Raw genomic sequence first — 24,454 nt, 5'->3', positions numbered from 1 at the left:
GTCAAAACTAAATCCTGGCCGGCACCGTGGCTCACTAGGCTAATCCTCCGCCTGCGGTGTCATCACCCCGGGTTCTAGTCCTGGTCGGGGTGCCAGATTTTGTCCCAGTCACTCCTCTTCCTGTCCAGCTTTCTGCTGTGGCCCAGGAGTGCAGTGGAGGATGGCCCAAGTGCTTGGGCCCTGCACCCCATGGTTGACCAGGAGAAGCACCTGGCTCCTGGCTTCGGATCAGCGTGGTGCGCCGGCCGTAGCAGCCATTGGGGGGTGAACCAATGGAAAAGGAAGACTTTTCTCTCTGTCTCTCTCTCTCACTGTCCACTCTTCCTGTCAAAACAACAACAACAACAACTAAATCCTATCCAAAGAACATCTGGATACTTGACCGCAGATCTGGTTTGACCATTTGTTCATTTTAGGAGCATTTCTCTCTATGGTCCAAAGAGGCATTAAGTCATGGGCCTTATTCACAATCCTGTGGTCCCTGGCTGTGGGGGTCTATTTCCAGTCAATCTGTCACTGTAGCCAAATCATTTTTCTTTTTCTTTTTTTTTTATTTGACAGGTAGAGTTATAGACAGTGAGAGAGAGAGACAGAGAGAAAGGTCTTCCTTCCGTTGGCTCACCCCTTAATGGCCGCCACAGCCAGCGCTACACCGATCCGAAGCCAGGAGCCAGGTACTTCCTCCTGGTCTCCCATGCAGGTGCAGGGCCCAAGCACCTGGGCCATCCTCCACTGCCTTCCCGGGCCACAGCAGAGAGCTGGACTGGAAGAGAAGCAACCGGGATTAGAACCCAGTGCCCATATGGTATGCTGGCACCCATATGGGATGCCAGCACCGCAGGTGGAGGATTAACCAAGTGATCCATGGTGCCAGCCCCCCCAAATCCTTTTTCAATTGACTGCTGTGCAAGCTCCTGGAAGACAGCCATGGGAGGGTGCAAGGATGAAATGGGGGTGGGAAGCCCCCGGTACAGGGTCCTGGTCACACATTCTCACACTGCCAGGTGATGAGAAGGAGGAAAGTCACCTGATCAGGAAGAATCTCGCTCAGCATAAGGCAAAGAACAAGTGTTGCACAGCCTCGCACTCTTACTTCTACCAGTGCTGGGGACACCTGTCATTAATGTTTCCAGAGTTAACGTCCATTTCACACTGTCATCAGGTGAATGAGATTTGTTTCCAGTGGAAGCTTGGGTTTATTGATGGTATTAGATGACCTATGGCTCATTTTCCCAAATGACTCAGAATTAAGAATCTTGCCTCCGAATATGATAGACCCCCAAATAATGTTTTCTTTCTTTCTTTCTTTCTTTCTTTCTTTCTTTCTTTCTTTCTTTCTTTCTTTCTTTCTTTCTTTCTTTCTTTCTTTCTTTTTCTTTCTTTCTTTTTTCTTTTCTTTTCTTTTCTTTTCTTTTCTTTTCTTTTCTTTTCTTTTCTTTCTTTCTTTCCCTTTCTTTCTTTCTTTCTTTCTTTCTTTCTTTCTTTCTTTCTTTTTAGATCAGAGGGCATCATTTTATTCAAGGGAAGTAAATAAAATAATGTTTGTTTTTAAATAGAACACTTTTATTTAATAAATATAAACTTGATAAGTATAGCTTTTGGATTATAGCAGTTCTTTGTTTTATTTCTTTTATAGTCATTTCAACCCATGAAATACAAAAGAAGTAAAAAGAAGTGGAAAGCGAATCAAACTTTCTTGAAACGTCCCTGTGGACTTGGGCACAGTTCTCATGTAATGCCACACGGCTGGCTGACCGGGGAGAAGAATGATAAAGGATTTGTTCACTCTGGCGCCGGCGCTGTAGCGCAGAGGGTGAAGCCACTGCCTGGGACACCTGTATTCCATCTCGGGGTGCGGTTGAGTCCTAGCTACCCCATTTCCCATCCAGCTTTCTGCTAATGCATCTCGGGAGGCAGCAGGTGTTGGTTCAAGTACTTGGGCCCCTGACAGCCATGTGGGAGACCCAGATGGAGTTCTGACGCCTGACTTCAGCATGGCTTAGCCCTGGCTGTTGTAGGCGCTTGGGGAGTGAACCAGTGGATGGAAGCGCTCTCTCTCTCCTTCTCCCTCTTTCTTTCTTTTTATTTTTTATTTATTTATTTTTTGACAGGCAGAGTTAGACAGTGAGAGAGGGACAAAGAGAAAGGTCTTCCTTTTCTGTTGGTTCACTCCCCAATTGACTGCTACGGCTGGCACGCTGAGCTGATCCATCTCTCTCTTTCCCACTCTCTATCTCTCTCTGTGTCACTCTGCCTTTCAAGTAGATGAAGCTAAGTAAGTAAATAAATACAGTTTTTAAAAGTTCCTGTGTCCTGGCTGGCACCGCGGCTCAATAGGCTAATCTTCTGCCTTGCGGCACCGCCACCCAGGGTTCTAGTCCCAGTCGGGGTGCCGGATTCTGTCCCGGTTGCCCCTCTTCCAGGCCAGCTCTCTGCTGTGGCCCAGGAGTGCAGTGGAGGATGGCCCAAGTGCTTGGGCCCTGCACCCCATGGGAGACCAGGAGAAGCACCTGGCTCCTGCCTTCGGATCAGCGCGGTGCGCCAGCCACAGCAGCCATTGGAGGGTGAACCAACGGCAAAGGAAGAGCTTTCTCTCTATTTCTCTCTCTCTCTCTCACTGTCCACTCTGCCTGTCAAAAAAAAAAAAAAAAAAAAAAGTTCCTGTGTCCTATTAAAAGTCCACTCACTAAATGTCACTCAAATATGTGGGAAAAGTTCAACTTCAAGGTTACGTTAACATTAGATCCCTTTTTTGTGTCTGTGGCCACACCCGGTGTGGGGAGGCAGAGAGTGAGGCAAGTCGTGCTGACCCAGGGGAATGCATAAACTGGAGCAAAAGCTAGGTGGGGTAGTTCTGGTCCCAGAACTGAAAATGTGGATGTCCTTTGACCCAGTGTGTATCAATCTGCTCAGACTGCCATGGCAGAATACCCGGCCCAGGTGCCTTAACCAACAGAAAGTTCTGGAGGCTGGAAGTCTAAGATCATGGTGCGGGCGGGGTTGCTTTCTGGTGAGGCCCCGTTTCCCAGCGTGTAGATGGTAACCTTTGCACTGTGTCCTCACATGGCCTCTGCTCCATTGCACATGCAGTGAGAAATCTGGTGCAGTACCTTTGTGGTTTTTTTTTTTTTTTTTTTTTTTTTTTTTGTCCTAATTTTAAAGAGAGGGGACAGACCGAGATCTCCCATCCACTGGTTCATTCTCCAAATGCCTGCAATGGCCAGAACAGGGCCAAGCAGAGCTGGAAGCCAGAAACTCAATCCAGGTCACCCACCTGGGCTTCAGGGACCAAACAACTGGAGCTGTCACCTGCTGCCTCCCCGGGTGTGCAATAGCAGGAAGCTGGAATCCGGAGAGGAGCTGGCACTTGAACCCAGGCTCTCCAATATGGGTTGAAAAATGTCCCAAGTTGGCCAGCGCCACGGCTCACTAGGCTAATCCTCCACCTTGCGGCACCAGCACACCAGGTTCTAGTCCCGGTCGGGGCGCCGGATTCTGTCCCGGTTGCCCTTCTTCCAGGCCAGCTCTCTGCTGTGGCCAGGGAGTACAGTGGAGGATGGCCCAAATGCTTGGGTCCTGCACCCCGTGGGAGACCAGGAGAAGCACCTGGCTCCTGCCATCGGATCAGCGCCGTGCGCAGGTCGCAGCGCGCCAGCCGCGGCGGCCATTGGAGGGTGAACCAACGGCAAAAAAGGAAGACCTTTCTCTCTGTCTCTCTCTCACTGTCCACTCTGCCTGTCAAAAAAAATAATAATAATAAAATAAATACATCATTAGATGGAAAGAACAACATGTAGGGAAACATCTCTACCTCGATCCAATGTATGGAGTAAGAGCAGTAAAGTTTAGCAGCTGGTGTTTTCTGGAAGGATTTACAAGGCACCATGGGCACTTGGCACCTCTGGGGAGCAACCCTACAAGATGAGGAGGAAGAAGTTGATCCTTTATACTACCTGTACTGCATATACTTTGCCTGCCCTCACTGCTGTGTGTCAGTATTATTTTTACAATAATACTAATGAAATTAGTTTTCAGAAAGTAAAAGAATCAGGCAGCCAGCATGGTGGTGCAGCAGGTTAAGCTGCCGCCTGCAGCGCCAGGATCCCATATTGGGGTGCAGGCTTGAATTCTAGCTGTTATGCTTCTGATCCAGCTCCCTGCTAATGTGCTTGGGAAAGCAGCAGAAGATGGTCCATGCATTTGGGCCCCTGCCACCCATATGGGAGATCCAGATGGAGTCTCTGGTTTCCTGGCTCTGGGCTGGCCCAGCCCTGGCTGTTGTGACCATTTGGTTGAGTGAGCCAGCAGATGGAAGATCTCTCTTTCTTTGTTTCTTCATCTCTCTTTGTCACTGTGCTTTTCAGAAAATAACAAATATATAATGAGTCTTAGAGAAAAAAAAAAATCAGTGCATGCCTGGGACTATTTTCTGCCCCATACCTGACAAAGTTTAGCAGCTGTGTAGACATGAACAGTACAAGTTTGTGCACTGGGGCAGGTGCCATGACGTAGTGGGTAAGGCCACCACCTGCAAAGCCAGCATCCCATATTGGTGCTGGTTTGAGCCCCAGCTGCTCTGCTTCCAATCCAGCTCTCTGCTAATGCACCTGGGAAAGCAGCAGAAAATGGGCCAAATATTTGAGGCCCTGTTCCACATGGGAGACTTGGAAGAAGCTCCTGGCTCCTGGCTTCAACCTGGCCCAGCCCCGGCCATTGCAGCCATTTGGGTGTGAACCAGCAGATGAAAGATTCTCTCTTTTTCTGCCTCTCTGTAACTCTGACTTTCAAATAGATAAATAAATCCTTAAAAAAAAAAAAAAGAAGAAGAAGTTTGTGTACTAGGTCAGTGTCCAGCTGAAGCTACCCTCTTTAGGACATTTGTATTTTAATGTTTATTTGTTCATTTTTATTTATCTGAAAAACATAGCAGCAGAAAGAGAGAGTGATCCTCTGTCTGTTGGCTTGCTCCCCAAATGCCTGCAACAGTCAGGACTGAGCCAGGCTGAACTCCATCTGGGTCTCCCACGTGGGTAGCAGGGACCCGAGTACTTGGGCCATCATTTGCTACCTCCCAGGCGTATTAGCAAGAAGTTGAATCTGCAGTGGAGTAGTAGGAATTTGAACCAGTACTCCAACAGGGAATGCAGGCATCCCAAGCAGCAACTTAACCGCCTGAGCCACAACGTCCACCCCCTTCACTCCTGTTTATGGCTAAAAAATATTTCATGAATGTACGATGTTTTGTTTATCCAGTCACCCATGAATGGACCTGTGGGTTGTTTCTGCCTTTGGCTATTGTGAGTAGTGCTGGTGTTGCGAACACAGTGTACTGGTTTTTATTTTTTTTAAACACTTGTTTTCAGTTCTTTTGTGTACATATCAGGGAGTGGGAGTGGAATTTCTGGGTGATATGGTAATTCTATGTTTAATTTTTGGGGGATTGACTATTACTTTTCATTGTGTTTTAAATATCTAATACATGCCCTGAATGAGATTGTATGGGACAGGACTTTAAAAGGTCTTTTAGTACAATATGTCATTGATAAGGGATATTATTTGTCTTAATTAAAGCAGTAATCTGAGTTCCACAATGTGATTTGCCTTGAGGCAATTACATGTCTTGTATAAAACGGACACTCCAATGTTCTTGCTGCTGAATGAAACAGAGACAGTGGATCTTAAAAGGATATACATGTTCTCTCTCCCCCACCCCACTTTTAAGATTTATTTATTTATTTGAAAGGCAGAGTTATAGAGAGGCAGAGGCAGAGGCAGAGGCAGAGAGAATCTTCCATCTACTGGTTCACTCCCCAGATGGATGCAACAGCCGAAGCTGGGCCGATCCGAAGCCAAGAGCCAGGAGCTTCTTCCAGGTCTCCCAGGTGCCTGCAGGGGCCCAAGCACTTGGGCCATCCCCCACTGCTTTCCCAGTCGCATTAGCAGGGAGCTAGATTGGAAGTGGAGCTGCAGGGACTCAATTTGCGATACTGATGCCACAGGCTGGGGCTTTAAACTGCTGAACCACAGCACCGGCCCCTACATATTCTCTTGATAGCACTAATATCCTTATACATGACACAATACCAAAAAAAAATCTATTATCCTAATTTTAGAGATATTAGTTTGTTTACTCAAAAAATAACTATTGACCTTTCCACATCCATTAGGATGTCTGTTATCAGAAAATAGAATGTGTTGGCAAGGGTGTGGAGAAACTGGAAGTCTTGCATATGGTCTATGGAGATGAAGATGGCGTACCTACTTGGACAATAGTACAGCATGCAGCTTGATTCACAAGAGCTAAGATAGGGAATCAACCCAGAGGTCCATCAGCTGTTGACTGGATAAAGAAATTACAGTATATACATACTATGGAGTACTACTCAGCTATAAAAAATGAAATCCTGTCTTCTGCAACAAAATGGATCAATTGGAATCCATTATACTTAGTGAACTAAGACAGTCCCCAAAAGACAGATACCATATGTTTTCCCTGATCTGAGGTAACCAATAGAGTACCTAAAAAATAATCTGTAAAAGCGAAATGGACACTTTGAAATGTGATGATTATTTATAGCCCTTGTCTCTTCTGTTGAGGAACAGTGTTTTTTTTTTTTTTTTTTCCATAGTATTTGTTGAACTCTTTTACTCAGTGTAGGGTTAACTGTAATAAACTGAAAATAGATCTGTAAAAATTAAGAATGGGAATAGGAGAGGGAGGAGGAAGAAGGGTTTGAGTGTGGAGGGAGGGAGGGTAGGGTAGGAAGTATCACTACATTCCTAAATTGTATATATGAAATGCAGAAGCCTGTATAACTTAAATAACATTTTAAAAAATAGAAAAAGAAATTAGATTTTATATCTTTTTTTTTTTTATTTTTTTTTTATTTTTGATAGGCAGAGTGGACAGTGAGAGAGAGAGACAGAGAGAGAAAGGTCTTCCTTTGCCGTTGGTTCACCCTCCAATGGCCGCCGCTGCAGCCGGCGCACCGCACTGATCCGATGGCAGGAGCCAGGATCCAGGTGCTTTTCCTGGTCTCCCATGGGGTGCAGGGCCCAAGCACCTGGGCCATCCTCCACTGCACTCCCTGGCCATAGCAGAGAGCTGGCCTGGAAGAGGGGCAACCGGGACAGAATCCGGCGCCCCGACCGGGACTAGAACCCGGTGTGCCGGCGCCGCAAGGTGGAGGATTAGCCTATTGAGCCACGGCGCCGGCCCAGATTTTATATCTTTTATCTAGCTTTTTTTTATTTTTTTTGACAGGCAGAGTGGACAGTGAGAGAGACAGAGAGAAAGGTCTTCCTTTGCCGTTGGTTCACCCTCCAATGGCTGCCGCGGCTGGCGCACCGCGCTGATCCGATGGCAGGAGCCAGGTACTTATCCTGGTCTCTCATGGGGTGCAGGGCGCAAGCACTTGGGCCATCCTCCACTGCACTCCCAGGCCACAGCAGAGAGCTGGCCTGGAAGAGAGGCAACCGGGGAATTAAAGCATTTTTCTGAAATAAGTCAGTTAACTCTATCAATGAAAGGCCATGATTATTATCTATCACTAAATGTTGAAAAGTGAAAACAAACAAAAAAAAGAAAAGAGCTCAGCAGATACTCAGAAAATTAAAAATATAACTGGCGTATGACTCTGAAACTCCCCTTGTGAAGAGACACCCAAAGCGACTGAAAGCGTGGACTCAGGCAGACACACTTGCACACCACACTCTTTGCAGCATGAGTTCCAATAGCCACGATGTGCACCCAACCTAGGTTCTCATGTGCAGATGAAAGGATCAACAAGATGTGGTATATATATATATATATGTGTGTGTGTGTGTGTGTGTGTGTGTGCGCACACACACATATAGATCAATCAGACATATATGTTTCATATATATATGCATCAGATATATATTTCATATAAATATATATGTAAAATGGAATATTATTTAGCCTTAAAAGGGCAGGGACCTCTGATGCATGCTATGTCATGGATGAAACGTAAGAACACACAGCTAAGAAAAGTCAGCCAGTCACAAACTGGCAAATATATGATTTCATTTATATGAGGTGCCTAAATAGTCAAATCCATAGACACGCAAAATAGAATGATGGCTGTTGGAGGCTGGAGGGGCTTCATGTTTAGTGGGTAAGCTGAATTTTGGTTGGGGAAGTTGAGAAAGTTCTGGAGAGGCTTGGAGATGGTGATGACTGACACGAAGTGGTCAATAGGCATTTTACAAAATAAATGACAGCCTTGATGTCTCTGAACTGTTCCCTGAAAAAGGGATAAAGTGGCAAGTTCTGTGTTACATATCTGTTACCACAGAAAAGAAGCACCCATACACACATATATGGATATATATATATATATATATATAACTATTCAGCGTCTAAGGAGACTGGAGAGCACGCACACAGCACCGGTGAAACAGTCCTTGCCTTCAGAGAACTTACTGTCTAGTAGGGAACGTGGGCAATACAGAGGAATTTAATACCCCCCCCAACACACATGAACATGGGAAGTCTTCAGGAAGGTCATGGAAAATACATAGCATGAAAAAAAGCTATGCATGGATTTAAGAATTTTTGCACCAAAATTATTTTTTTCCTTTAAGAGTTATTTTAGCCGGCGCTGCGGCTCACTAGGCTAATCCTCCACCTGCAGTGCTGGCACCCCGGGTTCTAGTTCCGGTTGGGGCACCAGATTCTGTCCTGGTTGCTCGTCTTCCAGTCCAGTTCTCTGCTGTGGCCTGGGAGTGCAGTGGAGGATGGCCCAAGTGCTTGGGCCCTGCACCCCATGGGAGACCAGGAGGAAGCACCTGGCTCCTGGCTTCGGATCGGTGCAGCGCGCCGGCCGTAGCAGCCATTTGGGGAGTGAACCAACGGAAGGAAGACCTTTCTCTGTCTCTCTCTCTGTCTAACTCTGCCTGTCAAAAAAAAAAAAAAAAAAAAAAAGATTTATTTTAACTTGAAAGGCAAAGTGACAGAGAGAGGGAGAGAGCAAGAGAGAAAATGATCTTCCATCCACTGGTTCATTCCCCAAATGGCCACAATGACTGGGACTGGGCCAGGCCAAAGCCAGGAGCAAGGAACTCCAACCAGGTCTCCCATGAGGGTGGCAGGGGGCCAAGCACTTGGGCCATTGTCTGTTGCTTTCCCAGGTACATTAGCAGGGGACTGGATCAGAAGTGGAGCAGTCGGAACTTGAACCTGAAACTCTGATATAGGATGCCGGTATTGTAGGTGGTAGCTTAATCCACTATGCTGTGATGCTGACCCTTTAACTTAAAAAAAAAAAAAATTTTTTTTTTTTTTGTTTCCATTTTGTTTGGAAGGCAGAGAGAGTTGTTGTGGCCCAGCTGGTTAAACAACTTGAGACACCAGCATCCCATATGGTGCCAGTTTGAGTCCTGGCTGCTCTGCTTGCCTTCCAGCTCTCTGTTAATACACCTAGGAAAGCAGCCGCTGATGGCCCAAGTACTTGTCCCCTAACACCCAACTGGGAGATCTGAATGTGTTCCTGCCTCCTGGCTTCGTTGGCCTGGTCCAGTCCTGGCTATTTCGACCATTTGTGAAATTAAGCAGATGGAAAATTCTCTCTCTGTCTCTGTCTCTTTTTCTTTCTTTCTTTCTTTTTAAGGCAGAGGCAAAGAGACACAAAGACAGAAAGAGAGATCTTCCACACTCTGATTCATTCCCCAGATTCCTGCAACAAATGGCTGCAGTGACCAGCACTGGCCAGGTCTCCCACGCGGATGGCAGGAACCCAAGGATGTGGGCCATCTTCTGCTGCCTTCCCAGGCGCATTAGCAGGGAGCTGGATCAGAGCGGAGAGGCCGGGACTCAGACCGGCAGTCAGCCCACCACAAGATGTGCCTGTCCCAGTCGGCAGCTTGACCCACCGCCCCACGATGCCCGCCCTACAGTGCTTCCTTGTTCCCGTTTCCTCCAGGACGTTCATCCCGTATTTCACAGGCTCCTCCCCCTTTTCTGCAAGCCTCTGGAAGGCGTGAGGAAGCAGTGAGTTCCTCACCCTCCAGCACCAGCGAGGTGAGTGCCAAGCGAGGTGCGGTGCCCAGCCCCTTTAAAGCTGTGGGAAAAATCTAGAACACAGGGGCCCCAGGTTTTCAGGCCTTCGATTCTTATTTTTCTTTCCAAACATTAAGAGATAAATCTGGGTTAACTACGGAACTAAAAATTTAATGTTCTGGGGCCAGGGCTGTGGTGTAGCAGGTGAAGCTGCCGTCTACAGTGCCAACATCCCACATGGGTGCCAGTTCAGGTCCTGGCTGCTCCACTGCCGATCCAGCTCCTGCTAATGCACCTGGGAAAGCAAAGGAAGATGACCCAAGTGCTTGTGCCCCTGCACCCATGTGGGAGACCCAGAAGAGGCTCCTGGCTCCTGGCTTCGCATCAGCCCAGCTCTGGCTGTTGCAGCCATTTGGGGAGTGAACCAACGGATGGAAGATTTTCTCTCTGTCTCTGTTTCACTCTCTCTGTAACTCTGCTTTCCAAATAAATAAATACATTTTAAAATAAAAAAGTGATAACTAGTGCTAAAGGCAGCAATGGGGGGGGGGTGGTATATTGTGTACCTGCTGTCTGAGGTGAGGGCCATGGGGAGTCTCTTTGGTAAAGGGACATTATAATACGTATTTATATGTAGATATTTTTTCTTTAGTAATTCAAGTTCTAGGGTCCCATGCCTGGCCACCCAAGTACCAGAACCTTCACTGAAGCAGTGTCTGAGCAGCCAGAGAGAAAAGGACCTAGAGACCCATTTATGCAAAGAACACAACATTTGTAGAGCATTTACTGTGCGTGAGTTCCTGTTCTGCAGTTCACAAACATTAAGTCATTTATCTTCCAGCAAACTTTTTTTTAAAGATTTATTTATTTAGTTGAAAGGCAGAGTTATGCAGAGGCAGAGAGAAAGAGAATCTTCCATCTACTGGTTCACTCCCCAGATGACCGCAACAGCCAGAGCTGCACTGATATGAAGCCAGGAGCTTCTTCCAGGTCTCCCACTCAGGTGCAGGGGCCCAAGGACTTGGGCCATCTTCTGCTGCTTTCCCAGGCCATAGCAGAGAGCTGGATTGGAAGTGGAGCAGCCCACACTCGAACCGGGAACCAAGTGGGATGCCGGCACTGCAGGCGGCAGCTTTACCCACTATACCACAGCACCAGCCCCACTTTAATTATCTATGTTAAATAAACTCAGGAAACCGATTCTTACAAATAAGAGTAAGAAAGCTGTTTTTCCTGGTTTCACTTTTACTAAATGGAAGTAACTGAAGACAGTAGCTCCTTAATTCAAAAAGAATTTGTTCTTTTCATGTACAAGGATACATTGCTGAAAATGTTAAAATTTCAGGGCACCTGTTTTCTCACAATTAGGATTCCTACATGAGACTGAGGAGGATAAAAATACATTTAAGTAAATGCTGAAAACTATTTGCTGATAATCTCTTACTCTGCATAGGAAAAAGTGACTTAATTCTGTTCATTTAAAAAAAGCTCAATTAAGTAGACCAAAATAGTTCCAATGAAAGACATAAATTTCTTTTATGGGGCAATATTTGAGAATCTACTACTATATTAAGACATCTTTTTGGTTAGATTGTTTAAATAATACATATTTTCAACTCAAAGAAGGGACAAGATAAAAAGAGTGTTAACTAAGGCCTTGAAACTTCATGCTTTTTAAATTTTTTTTTAAGATTTATTTTTTCTTTATTTGAAAGGCAGAGTTACAGAGAGATGAGGAGAGAGGGATCTTCCATCCGCTGGTTCACTCACAAAACGGCCAAAACATCCAGGGCTGGGCCAGGCCAAAGCCAGGAGCCCAGAGCTTCTTTCAGGTCTCCCACGTGGGTGCAGGGGCCCAACACTTGGGCCATCCTCTGCTGCTTTCCCAGGCACATTAGCAGCGAGTAAGATTGGAAGAGGAGCAGCTGAGACTCAAACTGGCACCCATATGTGATGCCTACATCACAGGGGAAGGCTTTACCTGCTACGCCACAACACCACTCTCTACGTTTTTTGTTTGTTTGTTTTTGTTTTTTTAAAGATTTATTTATGGCCGGTGCTGCGGCTCACTTGGCTAATCCTCTGCCTGTGGCGCCAGCACCCCGGGTTCTAGTACTGGTTGGGGTGCCGGATTCTGTCCCGGTTGCTCCTCTTCCAGGCCAGCTCTCTGCTGTGGCCAGGGAGTGCAGTGGAGGATGGCCCAAGTGCTTGGGCCCTGCACCAGCATGGGAGACGAGGGGGTGGGGTGAAGCACCTGGCTCCGGGCTTCAGATCTGCGTGGCGCACTGGCTGCAGTGCGCCGGCCAAAGTGGCCATTTGGGGAGTGAACCAACGGAAAAGGAAGACCTTTCTCTCTGTCTCTCTCTCTCTAACTCTGCCTGTCAAAAAAAAATTATTTATTTATTTAAAAGGCAGAGTTAAAGAGAGAGAGAGAGAGAGAGAGAGAAAGTCAGAGAGAGAGAGGTCTTCCATCCACTGGTTCACTCCCGAAATAGCCACAACAGCTGGAGGTAGGCCAGGCGCTTCTTCCGGGTCTCCCACATGGGTGCAGGGGCCCAAACACTTGTGCCATCCTCCACTGCTTTCCCAGGTGCACAGAGACCCAGATCTAAAGTGGAGCAGCCAGAACTTGAACTGGCGTGTGTATGTGATGGCAGTGTCGCTAGTGGAGGCTTTACCTGCAACACCACCATGCCGGCCCCTCTGCGTGTTTTTTTAGTCAACAGCAGTAGTAAGCAGGCTTTGAGGTCTGGGGGAAAAAACAAAAGCTTCTTCTTCTTCTTTTTAAAGATTTACTTATTCACTTGAAAGTCAGTTATAGGCCGGAGCCGCGGCTCACTAGGCTAATCCTCCGCCTAGCGGCGCCGGCACACCGGGTTCTAGTCCCAGTCGGGGCGCCGGATTCTGTCCCGGTTGCCCCTCTTCCAGGCCAGCCCTCTGCTGTGGCCAGGGAGTGCAGTGGAGGATGGCCCAGGTGCTTGGGCCCTGCACCCCATGGGAGACCAGGAAAAGCACCTGGCTCCTGGCTCCTGCTATCGGATCAGCGCGGTGCGCCGGCCGCAGCGCGCTGGCCTCGGCGGCCATTGGAGGGTGAACCAACGGCAAAAGGAAGACCTTTCTCTCTGTCTCTCTCTCTCACTGTCCACTCTGCCTGTCAAAAAAAAAAAAAGTCAGTTATAGAGAGGTGCAGGGAGAGAGAGAGGTCTTCAATCTGCTGGTTCACTCCCCAAACAGCCACAACAGCCGGAGCCAGGCGCCAGGAGTTTCTTCTGGCCCCCGCATTTGGGTGCAGAGACCCAAAGACTTGGGCCATCCTCCACTGCCTTCCCAGGTCATAGCAGAGAGCAGGATCAGAAGTGGAGCAGCCAGGACCCGAACCGGCGCTCATATGGGATGCCGGCACTGTAGGCGAAGGCTTTACCCACTACGCCACAGTGCCGGCCCCAGAACAAAAGCTAACAGGATAGTAAGAGGAGGGTATTTGGCCTAGTGGTTAAGACGATGCACTCCATGTTGGAGTGCCTGCAGTCAGGCCCTGCCTCCACTCCTGAGTCCAGTTCCTGCTGACGCAGTCTGGGAGGCAGCAGGTGAAGAAGGTTCAAGTACTTGGATCCCTGCCACCCACTTGGAAGATGTGGGTTGAGTACAGTCTCCCAGCTTCAGCCTGTCCCAGTCTCAGCAGCTGGAGGTATCTGAGGAGTGAACTAGTGGATGGGGACTCTCTCCCTCTCTCTCTCTCCCTCCTTCTCAAATGAATAAAAACAAGTAAAAATTAAAAAAAAAAAAAAGTTAAGCGACCTGCACTGTGTGGTGCAGCAGGTTAAGGCACCACCTGCAACACTAACATCCCATACGGGTGCTGGTTTGCCTACTGACCACTCCACTTCCAATCCAGCTCCCTGCTAATGACCTGGGAAAGCAGCAGACGATGGCTCAAGTGCTGGGGCCCTGCCACCAACCTGGGACACCTGGAAGAAGTTCTTGGCTCCTGGCTTCAGCCTGGCCCAGCCCTAGCCGTTGCAGCCATTTGGGGAGTGAACCAGCAGATGGAAGATCTCTCTCTCTCTCTCTCTAACTCTGCCTTTAAAATAAATAAATAAATATTAAAAAAAATACAGACTGTGCCAATGAACTTCATACTGGAAAGCCAAGCATCATCTTGGAATTTCCCTTTGCTCTGTAGTCCCAGCCGACGCAGTGCAAGTCACTGATTTGTACAGTAAGAATAAAGGCACGATCATGACTCCTGTCTGCAGCAGCCGCCTTCTCTCTGCTTTCCCCTTCATGGATTTGCCTTCATGACTTCCAAGCTGATCACCAGCTCTTGCTAAGATCATCAATGACGTCCAAGTCATTAAAGCAGTGGGTATTTTTATTTTTTTTTTTTAAGAGTAGAGAGGGGTCGGTGTTAGTTCATACTTCAAATGCCCATAACTGGGGCTGGCGCTGTGGCGTAACAGGTAAAGCCACCGCCTGCAGTGCCGGCATCCCATATGGGCACCGGTTTTAGCCCTGGCTGCTCCACTTCTGATCCAGCTCTCTGCTAATGTGCCTGGGAAAGCAGTAGAGGATAGCCTAGGTCCTTGGGCCCCTGCACTCACGTGTGAGACCCGGAGGAGGCTCCTGGCTTCTGGTTTCGGATCGGCTCAGCTCTGGCCGTTGTGGCCAGCTGGGGAGTCAACCAGTGGGTGGAAGACCTCTCTCTCTCTCCCTCTCTCTCTCTCTCTCTCTCCATAATTCTTTCAAATAAATAAATAAATCCTAAAAAAAAAAAAAAGAGCAGAGAGATGGTGAGAAATCTCCTACCCACTGGTTCACTCCCAAATTGCAGGGCTGGGCCAGGTTTCCCATGGATGGCAGGGACAACCTTTTTTTAAAAGGTTGATTGATTTGAAAGATAGAGTTACAGAGAAAGAGAGAGAGAGAGAGAGAGAGAGAGAGACAGAGAGAGATCTTCCATCTGCTGACTTTCTCCCCACTTGGCCACAACAGTCAGAGCCAGGCCAGGCTAAAGCCAGGAGCCAGGAGCTTCACCCTGGTCTCCCATGTGAGTGGCAGGGGCTCCTGCTTGGGCCATCTTTTGCTGCCTTCCCGGGTGCATTAGCAGGAAGCTGGATCAGAAGAGGAGCAGCCGGGACATGAACCAGTGCCCATGTGGGATGCTGGCGTCACAGATGGCAGCTTTACCTGCTATACCACAACACTGACCAACCAAACCTTGACTTTTGAGTAGATGGGTTTTTTTTTTTTTCCATATAGATATTAATTAGAATCATTTATAGAAAAGACTTATTTCTCCATTGAATTAAACTTGGAGCCTTAGTGGAAAATCAATTGGCCATTTAATTAGAGGTCTGTTTCTGGACTTAATTTTGTTCCACTGATCTCTATGTCCTGCTTTATGCTACCACTCTGAGTCGGTTGCTCCACCTTTTCAGTAAGATCAGGAAAAGTGAAACACAGCATGGCCAAGAGCATGTGGGGAGCCAGCGGACAGATAGGAGTTCTCTCTGCCTCTCAAATTAAAGGAGAAAAAGAAACCAAAAATTTTGTTTTAAAGATTTGTTTATTGATTTGAAAGGTAGAGTTACAGAGAGAAAGAGACACACAGAGAGAGGTCTTCTATTTACTGGTTCACTCCCCAGGTAGCTGCAATGGCCAGAGCTGCGCCAATCCGAAGCCAGGGTCCAGGAGCCTCCTCTGGGTCTCCCACGTGGGTGCAGGGGCCCAAGGACTTGGGCCATCTTCCACTGCTTTCCCAGGCCATAGCAGAGAGCTGGATTGGAAGAGGAGCAGCAAGGACGTGAACTGGTGCCCATATTGGATGCTGGCACCCCAGGCAGAGGCTTAGCCCACTGTGCCACAGCGCCAGCCCCACAAAAATGCTTTTTAATTAAAAAAAAAAAAAATGGTTCCTAGATCCCCCAGGAAAGCCACCCAAATTACACGGAACCGTGACGTGAATGAGGAATAAATGTTTCTTGTTCTAGGACACTTGGACATCCGGGCTGTTTGTTACCACGTATAATGTCAATTACCACAGAGTGAGGAGACCCTGGGGGCTTGTGGGAAACGTGGTTAGCTCTTCACCAGAGGCAGCAGACAGGGAAAGGCCATTTTCTGCCCCTGGACACTGACACAGCCTTCATTTAGCCACAGCAGACAGCCAGAATGTGTGCTACAGCAGGCACGGGGATGGCAGGGCAAGAACCTGGGTCTTTGATGAGGCCAACTGAGTCAGCCCGCCCTCCTGCAGGACTTTCTTTCTTTCTTTCTTTCTTTCTTTCTTTCTTTCTTTCTTTCTTTCTTTCTTTCTTTCTTTCTTTCTTTCCTTCTTTCCTTCTTTCCTTCTTTCCTTCTTTCCTTCTTTCCTTCTTTCCTTCTTTCCTTCTTTCCTTCTTTCCTTCTTTCCTTCTTTCCTTCTTTCCTGGGTCTTTGATGAGGCCAACTGAGTCAGCCCGCCCTCCTGCCGGACTTTCTTTCTTTCCTTCTTTCCTTCCTTCTTTCCTTCTTTCCTTCCTTCTTTCCTTTCTTTCCTTCCTTCCTTCCTTCCTTCCTTCCTTCCTTCCTTCCTTCCTTCCTTCCTTCCTTCGACAGGCAGAGTTAGTGAGAGAAAGACAGAGAGAAAGGTCTTCCTTCCATTGGTTCACCCCCAAAATGGCCGCTGTGGCCGGCATACTGTGCCAATCCGAAGCCAGGAGCCAGGTGCTTCCTCCTGGTCTCCCATGCTGGTGCAGGACCCAAGCACTTGGGCCATCCTCCACTGCACTCCCGGGCCACAGCAGAGAGCTGGACTAGAAGAGGAGCAACCGGGACAGAATCCGGCGCCCTGATCGGGACTAGACCCGGGGCACCGGCACCACAGGCGGAGGAATAGCCAAGTGAGCCACAGCGCCGGCCTCTTTTAATTTGAGATTCAGATAGAGAGAAAGCGAGTGAGACAGAGACAGCTACAACCCACTGGCCCACTCCCCAGGTGCCCCTGATGGCCAGGAGCCAGGACCTCCATCCAGCTCTCCCTCACGTGTGGCAGGAACCCAACTTCTTGAGACATCAACACTGCATCCCGGGGTCTGCATTAGCAGGGAGCAGGAATCGGGAGCTCGGGCTGGGCACTAAACTCAGGCCCTCTGATGTGGGATGAAGATTCATTTATTTATTTATCTGAAAGGCAGAGTTACAGAGAGAGAGAGAGAGAGAGAGAGAGAGAGAGAGAGAGGCCTTCCATTCTCTGGTTCACTCCTAAATGGCTGCAATGGCTGGGACAGAGCCAGGCTGAAGCCAGGAGTCAGTAGTTTCTTCTGATCTCCCATGTGGGTGCAGGGCCCAAGCACTTGGGCCATCTTCCAGTGCTTTCCCAGGCACATTAGCAGGGTGCTGGATCAGAAGTGGAGCAGTCAGTACACAAACCAGTGCCCGAAAGGGATGCGGACATTGCAGGTGGAGGCTTTACCTGCTATGCCACAGCGCCCGCCTCCCTCACTGGATTTCTTATAAAGTTAGTTAGAGCAATTCTTTATAATGTAAGATAGCGGACTCACATTTTCTGTTCCTTGTACTCAAAGCCATCTTCTAATAGAGCAACATTTCAAAAATAAGTTTATCAGCTTCCCCCGAGCCCGATCCTCTGCTAGTGTTTCCTATTTGGGCAAACACAACCCTATCCAACAGGTTACGTGAGCCACAACCCTGAGTCAACCTTGGCACTTCCCTCAGTCTCAGCATTTCCTGCCTGGTGTCTGTTAACCCATTACCACCTGCTGTCTCATCCCTCTTCCTCACTAACATCACACTGAACAAAACCAGCAACACCCCCTAGCCCCCAGAGGAACCCCCTGGCCGGTCCACCTGCCTCTCCTTGGGCTCACTGCTACTCCTTTTTTTTTTTTTTAAGATTTATTTATTTAGTTGAAAGGCAGAGTTGCACAGAGAGAGAGGAGAGGCAGAAAGAGAGGTCTTCCATCTGATGGTTCACTCCCCAGTTGGCCGAAATGGCCAGAGCTGCGCTGATCTGAGACCAGGAACCAGGTGCTTCTTCCAGGTCTCCCACGTGGGTGCAGGAGCTCAAGGACTTGTGCTGTCTTCCACTGCTTTCCCAAGCCATAGGAGAGAGCTGGATCGGAAGTAGAGCAGCCAGGACTCAAACAGGCGCCCATATGGGATGCTGGCACACCACAGCACACGGGCGGAGGCTTAGCCCGCTATGCCACAGTGCCGGCCCCAGGTCAGCCTCTTTGATGGGCTCAGAGAAGCATGAGCCCTTTCTTTATAACCTCTGTTGACTTTTTTTTTTTTTTTTAGATTTATTTATTGACTTGAAAGACGGTGACAGAGAGACAGAAAAAGAAAGAGAGAGCTAGAGAGAGAGCACGTGGGCCCTTCCCTCTGCTGGTTCACTCCCAAATGGTTACAACATCCAGGGCTGGGCTAGGCTAAAGCTAGGAGCCTGTAACTCCGTACTAGTCTCCCACATGGGTGGCAAAGGCCCAAGCACTTGGGCCATCATCAGCTGCCTTCCAGGCACATTAGCAGGGAGCTGGGTTGGAAGTGGAACAGCCGGGACTCAAACCGGTGTTCTAGGGGTCTGCCTGCCTCACAGGTGGCTTAGTGCACTGGGCCACAACTGTTCCTACCCGTTGCTTTTTACATTTGGCATTGATGGTGTCTGAATCTCCTGGAAGCTTTGCAAAGACAAGGCCCATGCCTATTCTGCCTATGCTGGCGGTCTCAGTTCAGTAGTGACAAGAGGGCCTGGTGCAAAGTTAGGGCTTCAATAAATCTGGTGAAGAGGGGGCAGGCATGGTGGCACCACTTAGGATGCCAGCACCCCATGGTGAAGTGCCAGTTTAAGTCCCAGCTACGCCTCTTCTGAGCCAGCTGCCTGCTGATGAATCTTAGCAGGCAGCAGATGGTGGCTCAAGCACTTGGGCCTCTGCCTGCCATCGGGGAGACAGGATGGAGGTCCAGACCCCTGGCTTCAGTGTGGCCCAGCCCTGGCTGTTGTGGGTATTTGGGGGGTAGAGCAGCAGATGGAAGATTTCTGTCTCTCTGTCGTTCTTTCAAGTAAACTGAAATAAGCATTTGAAAAAATGATTAAAGAAGGAAAGATAGTGGGCTGGCATTGCAGTGTGGTGGTTAAACCACCACTGGGTACCTGTATCCCCTGTCCGAATGCCTGGGTCTGAGTCGAGTCCTTTCTCCACTGCAGATCCAGTTTCCTGCTGGTGGGCACCCTGGGAGGCAGCAGGTGATGGCTCGAGAATTTGGGTCCCTGACACCCATATGAAAGACCTGGCTGGAGTTTCTGGCTCCTGGATCACGCCCGGCACAGCTCTGGCTGTTGCAGTCATTTGGAGAATGAACTGCAGGATGGAAGATCTCTCTCGCTCTCTTTCCCTCTGCCTTTCCAATAAGTAAATAAACAAAAGGGGGCGGGGGAGGAAGGGTGGATGGTACAGGACATGGTGGAGCATCCACCCCCCAGAGCTGTGCTCTCAGCCGGGAGCCCAGCAAGGCCTCTTATGGAGCTGCCATGTGAGCTGCTGTGCAGGACGCACAGGAGCGAAGGGGCAGCAGTGGGAAAGCAGCCAGGCTGCGTGTATGAGTGCGCAAGGAGCACGGTGCTGGTAGACAACTGAGTCAAGGAACACTGAAGCCTGAGTTGAAGGCAGACAGCGGAGCAGGAGAGGGCAGGGGCCGAGCAGGGCGAGACACGCTGGCCGGCTGCACAGTTTAATGTCTGAATGGGGGCACTGGTTTTGTTTGTTTGTGAGATGCAGCCAGAGAGAGAGCGAGCAAGCGTGGGCTCCCATCCACTGATTCATTCCCTAAATCCCCACCGTGGCCAGGGCTGGTTCAAGGCTGGATCAGGGCCAAAGCCAAGAGCCAGGAACTCAGTCCAGGTCTCCCACGTCGGGGGCAGGGACCTGATTACTCAAGCAATTCCACTGCCTCCCAGGGTCTGCATTGGCAGGAAGCTGGAGACAGGAACCGGAGCTGGGCAGCAAACCCAGGTACACTAATGTGAGATACGGCTGTATCATATCGACTGGCATGCCTGCCTCTACAAATTCCATTTGGTCACTTTGTTTCTGGGTAATTTGTTACACAATGGCTAAGGTAGTGTATTTGAGGAATCTGTAATTATCATTACATTCTCAGAATCAGGTTAACAATTACAAAGTAACTGCAGTGCCAGTTTGCTAAGAATCTTTGGTCCTCAGTTTCCTGGTATACTTTCTCCAGGTTTACTTTTTATCCAAGCTTGGGATTAGGTCCAGCAAGGGGAGAAGACGGAATTCTTCAAACCGCTGGAAGGCGCAAAAGGTAGTTTGCGAGTGCTGTTTCAGGACAGGCTGAGAAAGGGACACCTCCTCCCAGCCCGTCAAGGCAAGACCCAATAGAGTCTCCTGTTCAAGAAACAAGGGCTTCCCTCAGCCCTAATCATGACCCTGACCAGGCGCTGGTTCCCCTAAATGCTGCTAAGGAAAAAAGCCAACTTTCAGAACACACATGTGTCCATGACAGAAGCAATGTAGCCAGGTGCGCTTGGGTAGATACATCCAGAACTTCTAGAAGGATTCTACTCCTATCAGGGTTTGGGTTTGCAAGTAACAGAAACTGCTGATGGCATCAAAAGGTGAGAGTTCGGGGCAGCTCACAGAAGCAACGAGAAGCAGGAAGACTGGGCTCCGAGCATGCGCACGAGACGTGGGCTCAGGGTGCAGGGAGCCCTGCGCGGCCGGAGAGTGATCCAAGAAGAGGCTGCCCCAGGACAGACGACACCAGGGCAGCCACAGGTCTCTCACTGCTGCCGTGAGTTTCCTAACAACCTGGCGACCCCGCTTGGCTTCCACAACATTCTCAGCATGCAAAAGCTGCCAACAGATATTCCAGCAGTTCCAGACACCAGCAGAGACACAGCCCAGCAGTGAGGCAGATGGCGAAGGGGCACGTCATGAACTGCATTGATACCACAAAGCCGTGTTTTCTTTTCTTTTTTTTTTTTTTTTTTTTGACAGGCAGAGTGGATAGTGAGAGAGACAGAGAGAAAGGTCTTCCTTTTGCCGTTGGTTCACCCTCCAGTGGCCGCCACGGCTGGCGCGCTGCGGCCAGCGCACCGCGCTGATCCAAAGGCAGGAGCCAGGTGCTTCTCCTGGTCTCCCATGGTGTGCAGGGCCCAAGCACTTGGGCCATCCTCCACTGCACTTCCCTGGCCACAGCAGAGAGCTGGCCTGGAAGAGGGGCAACAGGGACAGAATCCGGCGCCCCGACTGGGACTAGAACCTGGTGTGCTGGCGCCGCTAGGCGGAGGATTAGCCTAGTGAGCCGCGGCACCGGCCTAAAGCCGTGTTTTCTAAAGGGGCAGGCAGGGGAGGTCTTTTGCTTCCCTGAAATGCTGCAGATTGGGTGTGGTGAACCCACTTCTAGCACTGCTCACACACTGAGGACGAGGGCCTTTCCCCACCTTCACAAGATAAAGCCACAAAAAGAAACGTAATGACCTGATTGGTATTCCAAAATCCTCTTTTGAAATCAAATGTGGAGGTGAGCTTTCAGCCTAGCGGTTAAGAAGCCCCTCCTGCGGGCCAGTGCTGTGGTGCAGCGGGTTAAAGCTGCCACCTGCAGCACTGGCATCCCATATGGGTGCGGGTTCGAGTCCTGGCTGCTCCTCTTCTGATCCAGCTCTCTGCTATGGCCCTGGAGAGCAGTAGAAGATGGTCCAAGTCCTTGGGCCCCTGTACCCGTGTGGGAGACCCAGAAGAAGCTCCTGGCTTTGGATTGGCTCAGCTTTGGCCGTCATGGCCAATTGGGGAGTGAACCAGCGGGTGGAAGAGCTCTTTCTCTCTCTCTGTCTCGACCTCTGTTAACTCTTTCAAATAAATAAAATAAATCTTTAAATAAAAATTAGAACGTTATGAACTGGCTAGCTGTTAAGACTCCGAGCACTTGGATCCCGTGTAGACTGCCTGGGTTTGATGCCTGGCTCCAGCTTCCTGCTAACGCAGACCCTAGAAGGCACCACGAAATGTTCACCGGAGGAGAAAAATCACTGCTTTATGTACTGCCTTTTTTTTTTTTTTTGGCCTTTAAAACAGAAATACATTTTACTTATTAGTGAAACAGAGAGGTCCCATCTGCTGGTCCACTCCCCAAATGTCCACAACAGCTGGGAATGGGCCAAGGCCAAAGCCAGGAGATCAGAACTCAAACTTGATCTCCCATGCAGGCAGCAGGACCCCAATTACTTGCATGTTATGGATGTATACATTTCAAACTTTTTTTTGTACTAAAGTAAACTTTTACGTCCATTTCCACTAACTTTAAGTATACGCCTATGATGTAAACAGGTAAAACTGGAGAGCATATTTCATGCTTGTTTTGCCATTTTCTCCGTTTAAGTGTAAAAACTGAATGAATGGTAGCAACACACGTGAAACTAAGCTCGCTCAGAAACCGCATGCAGAGGCTGGCCCATTCTCAGGGCCGTCACCCACCTTCTACCGTTCTACAGGATGACCCAGTGACTGTCCTGGAGCTTGCATAATGAGAGAGAAAATCAAAGGGGCAGGTGTTGTGGTGCAGCAGGTGGGGCCGCCGCCTTGGATGCTGGCATCCCACACGGGCTCTGCTCCGTGCCCTGGCCGGTCCACTTCCGGTCCAGCTCCCTGCTAATGATCTGGAAAAGTCAGGAGAAGATAGCTCAGGTGTTTGGTCCCCTGCTACCCAAGAGGGAGACCTAGAGGAAGCTCCTGGCCCCTGGTTTCAGCCTGGCCCAGCACTGGCCGTTGCGACCATCTGAGGAGTGAACCAGCAGATGGACAATCTCTATCTCTGTATCTGTCTCTCCCTCTCTCTCTGTAACTTTCAAATAAATCAATCTTCTTTTTTAAAGAAAATCATCAACACAAATGTTTATTGACAGTCTACTGCGCACTAAGCCTTGTGCAAGATGCGCTCTCTGCACGTTGTTTATACGTTGGACTGTGTGGGAAAGAACTAATTAGAAATTTTATTCCCCTGGAAAATAATTGTAGCCTATGAATGTTCAAGGCAAGGGCAACTCTGCAACTTTTCCTCACTAGAACAAACTCCACAGGGCTGGTGTTGCGGTCCGAAGAGTGAAGCTGCCACCGCCCACGAGCGCATCGCATCAGAGCACCAGGTCAGCCCCCAGCTGCTCCACTTCTGACCTGGGTTCCTACTGGGAAAGCAGCAGCAGATGGCCCACATGCTTGGGCACGTCACCCACCTGGGAGACCCCTGGATGGAGTTTCAGGCTCCTGGCTTTGACCTGGCTCAGGTCAGCCCCAGCCATTTTGGGAGTGAGCAAGCAGATGGATTATCTTTCTCTGTGTAACTCTGCCTTTCAAATAAATAAATAAATGTCTTTTTTTTTTTTTTTCTTTTTAAAGAAAGGTCTCCAAGGACACATGCTTTAAAAAGCTTGGGTCAATCATTTTGCTGAAGGACTCTCTAGACAAACCCATAACCCACAGAAGTCACGATCCGGGAGCACAAGGAAGCAGAAGCCAGGCCTGAATGAAGGAGACCACTTCCAGTGCCCACTATGAATAGCATCGGGTCATTGCGCTCGGTCTGACAGGCTCAGCAGAGTCAACCTCGGCTTCCCAACAATCTATATCACACAGGTAAAAGCAGTGCAATACACCACAGAGCAGAGGAAGCGTAACACTAATAGCTCATCTTACACAGCTACAGAAATAGTAAGAATAAAGATCTTCAGGCTAACCTCTCGTTCAGAAAAAGCAGCTGGAAGGCTCCATACAGACTAACGGCGAGGAGAAGTTAATGGCCAGATTTGGTCAGTACACACGGCACACGTGTACTGAATTAGTGGCCTGTACTCTGTAAATACATACAATTAAAATTGAAAACAAGAAAAGTAGGGTTTGTACTTGATACTGAGACTTTTAGCCAGGGCACTGAGAAACTACAGAAATTTTCAAAACTCCTGGATGACTCTCATCAGGCAAATGGATGGACAGTGGAGTCGGCCCACGGAGAGTCCCTCCCTGGGCCCCAGCTGGTACTCTGTGACTTCACCAACACTGACAGCTAATGCTGTCTTTTGAAAAAATATCTCACATATATTTAAAGCTGTCGCTCCCCCTCTTCGTGGAGGAACGACACAGGACCCTGCGCTGTTCTTTCGTCTGCTCGGCCCTCCCCGGGTTTGCTGCTGGTTCTTCCCGGGTTGGCTACTATCCCTTCCACCTCCGTGGAAGGGCAGTTCCCCCTGGCCACATTCCCCACTTCCGCAGGGGAGCGGCACACTGCCGGCCGGCTTTCTCGGGGGCTGCACAGGTGTTCCTTCAGCTAGATGTTCCCCTTAGATGTTCCTGGTGCACGCCGTCTCTCTCCTCCTTTATAGTCCTCCTCCGCCAATCCTAACTCGGCTGCCCACACGCC

At 49.0% G+C, this 24,454-nt stretch overlaps 1 protein-coding gene across 1 annotated transcript in view; it reads right to left on the bottom strand.

Moving 5' to 3' along the window:
- The window catches only part of HEATR3 (HEAT repeat containing 3), an 88,304-nt gene that overhangs the window by 7,001 nt on the left and 56,849 nt on the right, over positions 1-24,454 (bottom strand). The window lies entirely within an intron of this gene.

Source organism: Oryctolagus cuniculus, chromosome 18 (genome assembly GCF_051225735.1).
Source record: "Oryctolagus cuniculus isolate XC-2025 breed Fujian yellow rabbit chromosome 18, ASM5122573v1, whole genome shotgun sequence".
Taxonomy (NCBI): Eukaryota; Metazoa; Chordata; class Mammalia; order Lagomorpha; family Leporidae; genus Oryctolagus; species Oryctolagus cuniculus.
This window is presented reverse-complemented; position numbering and strand designations above follow the sequence as displayed.